This window comes from Balaenoptera acutorostrata, chromosome 21, assembly GCF_949987535.1.
Source record: "Balaenoptera acutorostrata chromosome 21, mBalAcu1.1, whole genome shotgun sequence".
NCBI lineage: Eukaryota > Metazoa > Chordata > Mammalia > Artiodactyla > Balaenopteridae > Balaenoptera > Balaenoptera acutorostrata.
The window spans coordinates 5,218,436-5,229,864 of record NC_080084.1 but is presented as its reverse complement, the minus strand read 5'-3'; positions in this window follow the sequence as shown (position 1 = coordinate 5,229,864).

The window sequence follows — 11,429 nt, the reverse complement described above, 5'->3', positions numbered from 1 at the left end:
GCTTTACAGGAAATAATACCAGATTATTTTGTTATTTTGTAGTTATATTAACAGGCTGTACTATTGACAGATAAGTCTGATGTCAAAATGCACTCCCCACTAGGGTTAAAAAAGGAACTAGTACTCGCTACTGCTACTTGGTGGCAGCACGCATATATTGCAATGGCAATTATTGTAGGAAGCCAAATTAATGGAACATTTTAGAATTGGAAGACTACATAGAGGTCACCTAGTCAAACTTCCAACTATTATAGCTGTGAAAACTAAGGCCCATATAAATGAAATGATTTATCTCCAAAGAGGGTTAGTGAAAGAGTACGAAATAAAAAATATCTCTGAACTTTTAATTTAGTGCTATTTTTATTAATCTCAATATTATCTCAAACTTCAGTGTGACAGATTTGGGACTGAATTCTTGCTTGAATTTAGTGGTTGCGTGCCTTTTAGTAAGTTACTAAAACACTTTTAACTTCGCTTTTCACATATGTAAAATGGTGAGCCTTGACTGATATAGAGTATGAGATAGCCTAGCACTGTTTGTAACACAAACAAGTACTTAAAATTTTTTGCCTCTCATCCCTCTTAAACAACCTCTATCCTCTTAACAATAAAAGTGTCTTTCAGCTAGCAAAGCACCCCAGAGCTGACCACATTCTGGCAAGAGATATAAGATTCCTTTTCTTACTGAGGGCTCTTTATACCTGATATTTGAACTGCACTGAAACATGAACATCTCTTGTTTATACTGTATTAATGGATTTGATAGATGAATTTTAAAAAGTAATATGCAGGAGTTAAGCTGCATTAGTCTCAAGAAATATAATTCGATAGTGGTGGCTAGCATGATAAACAGCGTTTGGACAGGGAGTCCATATTGGATATGAACAACCTGTACTCCCATTCGTCTATTAAGAATAAATAAAATCCTTTCAAAATCTGTTTTAAAGGGCAGTTAGTTTCTTCTGCCTCATTTAAGTTACCTGCAAGAAAAAGACAATCTCCTGAATCCTTGTTTAAAAGGCTTTTAATATAAAGCAAATAATTTTTTGCAATATTTCCCAAACTTCTCATTATCAAATTGGCTGAGGCTTCTCAACGATGATCATTTCACAACAACATATCCATTTTCACCTTCTTTAAATGAACTGGCCTCGTAGATGTGCCGTTAAAACAGAGCTTCACCCTCAACATCCTTTAAAGTTGGTATTCAGACAGAATGCAGAAAACAGGATCAGGGGATTCAGCCATACAAGTGAGTGGATCACTGATACACGCTACATCATGGATGCAACTAAGTGAAAGAAGTCAGGCACGAAAGGCCACAGATTGTATGGTTCCATTTATACGAAATGTCCAGCAGTGGCAAATCCATACACACGGAAAATATTATACGTTAGTGGTTGCCAGGGGTTTGGAAGAGAGGGAAATAGGGAATGACTGCTTAAAATGGGTGTAGGCTTCCTTTTGGGGTGATGAAAATGTTTTGCAACTAGGCAGTGGTGACAGTTGCACAGCATTGTGACAGTACTAAATTCCACTGAATTGTACAGTGAATTGTAAAATGATCAAAATGGTGACTTTTATGTTATGTTCATTTTACTACAATAAAAAGGAGAAAGAAATAGGGAACGACTTTTGAGTTTGGGAAAGTAAGGTGAACTGGTCAAGAAAAAGACAGCTCTACGATTCGGTTTTCTCTCAGCTCTCCCAGTGCATTAATCGTCAGCAAAAAGTAGCCTGAACTTGTAGATGACAGTCATTCAACAGAGTCCAGGGAAAAGCAAATAAAATAAAACCCAACTATTCTGATTTAGCACATCTATGACAGGTTAACTTCCTGCTCAGCCACATGGACATTCATGAGGACGTTTCAAGTGAGGTGTCCTCTACTCCAGTACTTCACTCACAGCTCATTCACACATGTATGCAACAGCATTTCTTCATTTAATGGACTCTGCAGTGCTGATTGTGACCAGTCTCACGAAAAGGAAAGGAGGAAAAAGCCTCCACGCTGGCTTGGTGGTCTTGGGATGAAATGGATGCAGAAGACACCTTGATTGTCAAACTGGAAACTTTTATGTTCCTTTTCCTCTTCTTTTTATATTTCCTATCAGGTCTTCTGTCCACTTCCCACTGCCTTCTTTCAAACAGGAAAGACACTGATTAGCTGCTGGATTTTTTTTTGTTAAAACAACTATTGTTTTAGATTTCTCGTTGTTCGCTGAATGTTATTGTTTTTACTGCCAAATGAGCTTCGGTGGTTGATGTAGGGGGTCTCTTGGGAACTTAACTTTTTCAGGTTGAAGTGGAAAAGTTTTTTTGTCTGAATTGTCTTTTACTGGGTGCTTCAAGATTTGCTCTTAGCTCTTTGATGGGGGACTGAATAGCACTATGTTTCCTTTGAGGTCCCAGTAAATAAAGGATCCCATGTCCTCCTGGGCACTTTATCGGGATTTTGCTGTGTGTGCTCTCTAACAGTCAGATGCAGATTCCAGAAAAATGACATATAAGTGAATATAAATAATCTAATATTTTTAGAATTTGCTTTGGCCATACTCCTGGTCTCATTCTACTTCTTGTAGCAGATGGCTTTAAAGAGCATTAGCTATGTATATATTAAATATAATATACATATACCAATATTAAATATTATATTGGTGTATAAATGTAATATATTACAGTTTATATGAATGTATAACAATTATGTATTATATTAACATGTATTTTTGCATAGCATATATTGTACACAAACTATATGACTAATGCAATGTATTTATATGTTTAATATGTTCACAGTATTAATATGATATATCATGTAATATTGATTATAAAACAATTATATCATAGAAATATATCATTATTATTATCTAATACATTATATTTAATGTATTCTATATAACACAATACAGAATCTATTATTATAAGACAAGTATATTATATAATATAAATATACTTATATAAAAGTATATATATTTTAATTATACACTACACATACAAGTATGTATAACTATTTATAATTTTATTTACGTAGGAATCTGTTCATAACAATTGACGTAAAAATATGCAATATTTTAAATCAAATGGGCCATAATCTCACTACCTACACATAACTACTTTTAAAATCTTGAACCCTGTCTAAATCATGCTTACATACCTCTCAACCTGTTTTTCTACACATGCACATATACACACATTTATACACAATATATATGTATACTACCACTTTTCAGTTCAATGTATATAAATATACGATATATATAATTATATTCCTGTGTATGTAGACAAATATAAATCAAAGGTATGTGTATAGGTATGTATTTCACATATTTATATAAATATATCATATAAATAATGTATGTGTATATAAATACATGATTATATACATACATACACAGAAATATACTTATTTAAACAAAAGAGACCTAAATAAACATAGTTCTCGAAGAATAAAACTAGTTATGTCTCACCGTTTCAAGAACAGTTTATAGTTTTCTACTGTATGTGCTTCTGTAATTGTTATGAGCAATTCCCATTTGTTGAATGTTAAGTTGTTTTAATTTTTTGCCATTATTAATGAGGCTCTGAAGAACATGGTGGGCAAGATTACTTGAAAAACTCTCCTAAAAGAAAAGAGTTCGGTATGCTAGGGGAAATGGAAACAACTTATTTTTAAGTGCATGTCTGATTTTTGAAGTGTGCAGTAGAAATTTCCAGGACCCCTGAAAGAAGGGGGGTACATGTGTGAGAGTTATAGCTATATTAAGAGTGGACTGAAGATCTTGATAGTTTAGAACAGAAGCTGGCAATCCTGTTTTTATGGAGCGAAATAGCAAATATTTTAGGCTTTGTGGACCAAAGAGACAAAATTGAGGATATTATTTAGGTACTTAAGTAACCATTTAAAATATTACCAGTTAAAATGTGAACATTATTCATAGCTCATAGGCCGTAAAAAATAGGCATCTGTCTGGATTTGGAATACAGGCCATAGTTTAATGACACACCTGACCTGACACAGAGACTTGCTGTTAAAATGGCCATGACCACATGGGAGGCAGGAGATAAGACTCCATCCCTCCTAGATGGGAAGTTAGAACTAAACCCATCTATCCCTAGGTTCACCTTTAATGAAAGGGTGTGCTAGTAAAAAAAAATATCTGCTGGCAAAGGGAGACTAAGACCAAATTCTCTTGGCCTCTGCTTTGGGTAGGAAACAGGTAGGAAATCTTGAGAATTCTGAACCCCAGATCTGTGTTCACAGTGTTTGGGTTGCAAATTTATTTGCGGTCTTGCAAACAGAAGGGAAGAAATTACCTTAAAATGCTCCCAGATGGGTGGTATTCCAAACACAGAACTAAACACTCTCTGGAGAGGTAGACCTTCAACCCAGGCCTATAGCGTTCCCACAGATAAAGTTTAGCTAAACATGAGCTCATGATCTAAATTTACACAATAATGAAGAAATCAGCTACAATGGGAGAGAATCAGCAAAAACAATCAATACCAGAATTAGATTCCCAAGGCCATCCATTGAATGTTGGAATTATCAGGTGCAAGGCAGAAAACAGACATAAAACTAGAACTGAAACAAGGAACAGGATGTTTTAAAAGAGTGGGTAGGCTCTTTAAAAAATTTCTAAAGTACATGTCATTGATAAAGCTAAAAACTTTAGGTTGTGTAAAACAGCAGATTAATCATGGAGAAGAGTGAAATTATGCTCTTTTTAAAAATATGGCAAATCAGATTTTCTGCCTAATTATGTAAGTAGATTTATCTTTAAAAAAGTACACATGTTTTAAAGACTTATTGGCTGTAAAATAACTAAAGGATATTTCAGAGGGCTTCTCTCCAAAGAAAAGTGAGAAGTAGCAAAACACAGAAAGTCGAGGGGAAAAAATGTCAATATATACATTGCTATAGGGTGCACTAAGGCTTAGGCCAGCAACAATGTGGAGGTGCTGACCCTTAGACACTTACAACTAAGCTGGCATCTTCAAAAAGTGCAACCATTTATAACTAAAAAGATTTATTAAAATTAATAACCAAGTGTTTTAATTGACATCAGAAGAGCAAAACAATAAACCCTGAGAACATAGAAAAAATAGATAATAAAGATATGAGCAGAACTTAATAAAACAGAAAAAAGTATAAAATTGAGGTGATTTAGTAAGTCAAAAGAATATTCTTTGAAAAGATTTTAAAAACACACTTTGATTAAGCAAAACAAAAACATAAGTAAATAATACACAGAAAGAATCAGGACAATGTTATAGCAGAGAGTACAAACAGAGAATATATGAAATGCCAGTAAATTTGAACATTTATGTAAAGTGGACAATTTCCTAGCTCCTAAAGTTTACCAAAACTGACACAAGAGGAAATATATAGCTGGAGTTCTTTCACCAGTAAAGGAATTAAGTCAATAGTTTACAATCTTTCACCAAGAAGATACCAGACCCACCCAGAACGTTTGGGTGGGGAATTCTATCAAACTTCTATTAAACAGATAACATCAGTATTAATAAAGAAAAACTTCTAGAGAGTAGCAAAGGAAGAATGCTCCTTTATTCATCTTAGGAAGTCTATATAATCCTAATACTGAAAATAGATTAGGACTGTAAGGAAAAAGAAATTTACAGGTCAAATTTACTTGTAAATATAAAAGCAAACATTTTAAGCTATGATATTAGCTACCCAGGTTCACTAGAGTAAGAAAAAGCATGAGCAAGTTAGGTCATCCAATGAATGAAAAGGTAGTTTAATGTCAAGAATATATATCAATAGATTGAAATCACCACATTTTATTTCTTTCATCTGTCTCTGTAAAAAATTGATAAGTACTTATATTGACCTCTCTTGTACTAGGCACTGTCCTAAGTCATTTACATATTTACTCCTTTAAACCTTCTATTATCCCTGGGCGAAGGTTCTATTTTGCTTCCATTTCTTAGCTAAGACTCTAACCCCCAGGAAAGTAAAGCAACATTTGCAAGTTTTTGTGGATGGTCAGTGATGGGACCAGTACAGGAACATCCAAAGTCTGTGCTTGGAAACAGTGCCCCATGTTGACACTCACATTACAGATGAAAGGAAAGGAAGCATGCACTTACCATACAGATGAAATCTCACGTTACAGGTTAAAGGAAAGGAACCATGCACTTACATTAAGGTTAATACCCACATAACAGGTTAAAGGAAAAAGAAACATGTGCTTCTCTCAAAAGTTGTAAAGAGAGCATATCTATTTCTAAATATATTTCCCAATTTCTTTTGCTTGTTTTCTGACCTTTGTAGTGCATTTTGCCATGAGGAAAATTTTAATTCTTATATAATTAAATGTATCCTTTTTTCTTTGTATCTTAGAAAGGTGTTCCTCATGAATAATTTATTTCAAGTCTCCCAGGTTTCTGATACTTTTACAGTTTCATGATTTTTTTACTTTTAACTAGTTGCTCTATCTAGAATTTATTAATGATAGCCATATTTTCCCACTTTTGTTGAATAAGTTTGGCTACTGATCCAAAATGTCAATTTTATTTTAATCTCAAATCCCTTACGCTCTTGCATCTAATTTTAAGATGCTTCCTATTCCACTGGTTGTTTTGTCTACCTGAAACAAAATGCTACCTTAATTATAATGTAATTCTAATATAATAAGTGTAATTAGTAAACATAATACCATATATAATAAATAGCATAATATAACAAAATATAATTTACCATATAACAAGGTCAAAAGAGAACAATATCCCCCAAAGACATTTTAATAAAATTCAATATTCATTTCTAATTTAAAAGAAATAGTAAAATAGGGATTGATGAAAGCTTCCACAGTAAGAAGAAATTATGTATCTAAAAGAGAAAGAGGTAAATGATAACCTTTAGTAACACTGGCAATAAATACAGGACAAGATGAAGATGCCTGATATAATGTTAAAGAAAAACTATTATGTAACATTGTCTTTGCAGCACTGACGAGTTCAGTGAAAAGAGAATCTCAGAGAAAAGAGTATCTCGTTCTTCTTAATGTCTGTACACTTGTCCATTGCATGAACAGAACAGCTTATTTAACCAATATGTTACTGATCTGCATCTGGATTTCTAGGTTTTCATGGAATTTTATTATGCACAATTGTTACAAACTCTAGGACTTCCTCTTATGTTTATATCTTTTGAAAGAAACAATATCTCCACAGATGATTTATCTGGGCTGGCTGCTAGCCGACTATGGCTACTTCTCAGTTCTTCCCTTTACATTCCTAGTCAATATGAAAACGGAAGGCAAGAAGGTCTTCTGTTTAGAGACTGTAAAGGTAGGTCTTGGTGATAAAGTCTTGGTGGTAAAGGCTAAAAATATCAACCCAGAACAAGTGTTTTTCCAGCTGTAACTATGTGTGATTCCCTTGGCTTGATTCTGTAGAGGATGTAAGACAAGACTGTAGGATCTGCCCTCAAAGTGCTTCCAGTAAGATGAGCTAAGTCAAGTATGGCATATCTAATTCAAGACAAAATATAATGGCTCCTTTTCTCTCATAGCAAAACTTCGTGGAGTGAATGTACAAGTCACTGTAGGCTCTTAATTAAAGGAACACAATAAATCTTGTATTGGAAGGTGATTATTCTGGTCTCTTTGTAGAGATGAATTGGAAATTGTCTAGAAGAAGGAAAATTAGCTTAACCAAAGTTAAACTCATAAATAATTGAGCATTAATTAAACATCTGTGGCCTATGTTTCTCTTTGATCATAATTTCTCCCAATTTATACACCTCTTTGATACCCGATTAATCATTGTCAAAGATGCAATTAACAATGATTATTACTGTGTATTAGGTTTTGCCTGGGCCCTGAAGAAACCATCCTAAATTACGAGCTATGATTGTCACTTGATTTTCTCACAAAGAACAATCAGAACTCCTGGTCTTAAGTGGCTTGGAATGTGAAACTAATGAGTCTCTTAGATATTATTAGAGGACCCTACAGAGCCCATTGGTGAAAGTTTGGAAAACATTGGGCTTCTTAAAATTAATTCTTGTAGTGTGTTATGAAAGATGACTGAACCAAAAGGATAACGGTGTTTCTGGTTCTGTTGTTAGCGTTCTCCATGGAAACATCGCAGAAGCTTCTGGACTCAATTTCCTTCCCCATGTGTGAAATGTCACTGAAAATATCCAACTCCATTCTATCTCCATAGAACTTCAGAAACTAAGCAAAATGAAGACTCAAAATTCATTTCAAATAATGAAATGAAAATATAATATAGAATGGAATTGGGAAAATACCTGGTTTAAATTCTGGAAAGTACTAACTATACAACTCTGGGTAAGCTGCTTAATCTTGTTTAGTCTAATTTCATGCGGATCTCACAGGATGTTATGATGATTAATTTAATACCTTTGTATAACGTACAGTGTTATGTAATTTCTTCTTGTTCTTCTTGAGTCAATTCATATCTTTAAGCAACTCACTTTAAAAAGTAGTTACTGGGCTTCCCTGGTGGCGCAGTGGTTGAGAATCTGCCTGCCAATGCAGGGGACACGGGTTCGAGCCCTGGTCTGGGAAGATCCCACATGCCGCGGAGCAACTGGGCCCGTGAGCCACAACTGCTGAGCCTGCGCGTCTGGAGCCTGTGATCCGCAACAAGAGAGGCCGCGACAGTGAAAGGCCAGCGCACCGCGATGAAGAGTGGCCCCCGCTTGCCGCAACTAGAGAAAGCCCTCGCACAGAAACGAAGACCCAACACAGCCATAAAAAAAAAAAAAAAAATAAATAATAAAAACAACTTACTTAACTAGTTACTTAAAAAAAAAAAAGTTACTTACTTGCTTAACTTACTCTTACCTTCTATTATCAGCTGAATTGTGTCCTGCTCAGGTTAATATGTGGAAGTCTTAACCCCCAATACCTCGTAATATGACTGTATTTGGAGATAAGGCCCTTAAATAGGTATTGAGGTCAAATGAGCGGGCTCTAGTCCAGTATGACTGGGGTCCTTATAAAAAGAAAATATTAGGACACAGACATGCACAGAGAGAACAAAGTGATTATTAGTAACCACGATCATGTCCTGAATGCATGGAACACGTCACCATTTGCCAACCACCGTGTCAAGTCAGCAGAAACTACAGAAACTGAGCTCTCCGCAGAAATTCACACACCCGTGCACCAGGTAACAGACCACAGGCAGACGTTCACTCAGCCTTTCACGTGTCCCTCACGGAGGGCACGCTCTCTCCTGGACGGGGCGAGCACAGACACTTACCGGGAGGTTTACTACTTTTAAAATGCGTTGAGTCTGGAGCCTGTGCTCCGCAACAAGAGAGGCCGGGACGGTGAGAGGCCCGCGCACCGCGATGAAGAGTGGTCCCCCACTTGCCGCAACAAGAGAAAGCCCTCACACAGAGACGAAGACCCAACACAGCCAAAAATTAGTTAATTAATTAATTAAAAATTAAATTATATAAAATTAATTAAATATAAATATATTATATATTTATATATAAATATATAAATATAAATATATAAATATATAACATTAAATTAAATTTAAAATTAATTAATTAATTAATAATAAAAATTCAACCACTGCAATTAAATATTTTTTAAAAAAAATGCGTTGATGCAACCATGTCTCACTTTTGCTTGGATCAGTCAGCAAACGCTTTTTGGAAACCCCAAATTCTCCACACCTCCTAACCTTTCCGGCTGCCCTGCTCCTCAGGCCAGGTCTCCATGGGAGGCGGGGCTGCGTGCGGACGCACGGCGAGTGCACTGACGTCCTCGAGCCCCGCCCCCATGGGGCCGCCTGCTGGTTGGAACGGCAGCCCCGCGGCGCGGAGGGCGATGAGGCCGGCGCCGAAGTGAGCGCTGCACGGAGGGGCCTGCCTAACTGGGGCCCGTGGCCCTGCGTCTTCTGGCTGCGACGCAGGTTCTGCGCACGCTGCGGGCCGCAGCCGCCGGGCGGTGGGCGCCTGAGGGGCCGGGAGGCGAGCCGGGTCCCCAGGCGGGTGTGGGCATCGTGTCCACAGCCAGCGTCCCCGAGGCCGCGCTCGGGCCATGATGACTCGGTGAAGCTGCGCGGCGACAGCGCGGCCGGCTTCTTACCGCGCTGTGAGGACCTGTGCGCGCTGCAGGACTCGGTGCCTCAGCCCGCCTTGCGCGCTTTCCTGCGGGAGGGCCTGCTGGACTTAACGCCGACCGCCTCCGCGGGGTGGAATGGACGCCGCTCCTGAGCACCCTCTGCCCCTGATCTGAATCCAGAGCTTCTTCCAGCCACGGCTTGACGAGACAGGTTTGTAGTTCCCGCTTCCAGGGGCTCTCGTGTGGGCGCTGCGAAGCGGGGTTTTAGATGGTGCAAGGTGGAGGGCGGGCACTAGAACCGGTGCCCAGTGGCCGGGTGTGCGTACACTAGACGGGGCGTGCGGCCTAGGACTCCTGCCAGCTCGGTGACCCCGGCCGAGTGCCTTCAGGCTTCTAGGTCTCAGTGTTCTCATCTGGAGCATGGGCTTTACAGGACCCACTCTCTGGCGGTTACAAGGACTCACTCTGTTAATGCTTGTAGACTCTACAGTGTAGAACACTTAGCACAGTTTGGAGCATCTTTAATTGTTCCACAGGTGTTACCTGGTCTGTTGAATGACTTTGCCTGGTACAGACCAAAGCGATTAGGAAATTGATATATCCCAGCTTCATTTCCTTTCCATTAAAACAGGGCTCAGGAAAAAAAAGATCTTTTTTTCAATAGTCGTATCATGTAGTGGAAAGAGCACCGGTGTGAAGGCAGCTTAGGGTTTGAATTCCAGGGCTTATGCTCTCTGTGGCCTGCGCAGGTTACTTTTGAACTACAATCCCCACACTTGTAAAATAACATTAAAAACCACTCTTTCTGTGGGTTCTTACAATTAATTAAGCACGTTATGTGTGTAAAGCATCCTGGCACTTGAATGAGTTGTCAGAACCAAGGGCTGCTGGAGACAATGCTTCTGCCCTAGGTACTCTCCCCTTCTACGGGGTGGCAAGTAAACACAAGCACAGTAGTCAGTGCTCTGGAAGAAGTGAGTTCTGGTGCTGCAGAGCACAGAATCTTTTTTTTTTTTTAATTTATTTTTTTTTATATTGGAGTATGGTTGACTTACAATATTGTGTTAGTTTTAGGTGTACAGCAAAGTTATTCAGTTATACATATATCCATTCTTTTTCAGATTCTTTTCCCATGCAGGTTATTGCAGGATATGGAGTAGAGTTCCCTGTGCTATGCAGTAGGTCCTTGTTGATTACCTGTTTTATATATAGCTGTGCATATATGTTAATCGCAAACTCCTAATTTATCCCTCCCCCCCACCGTTCCCCTTTGCAGAGCACAGAATCTTAAAAGGGAGAGTTCAGGGTAGGCTTCTTGGAGGAGGTGCCATCCTTTCTAAGGATAGTAGA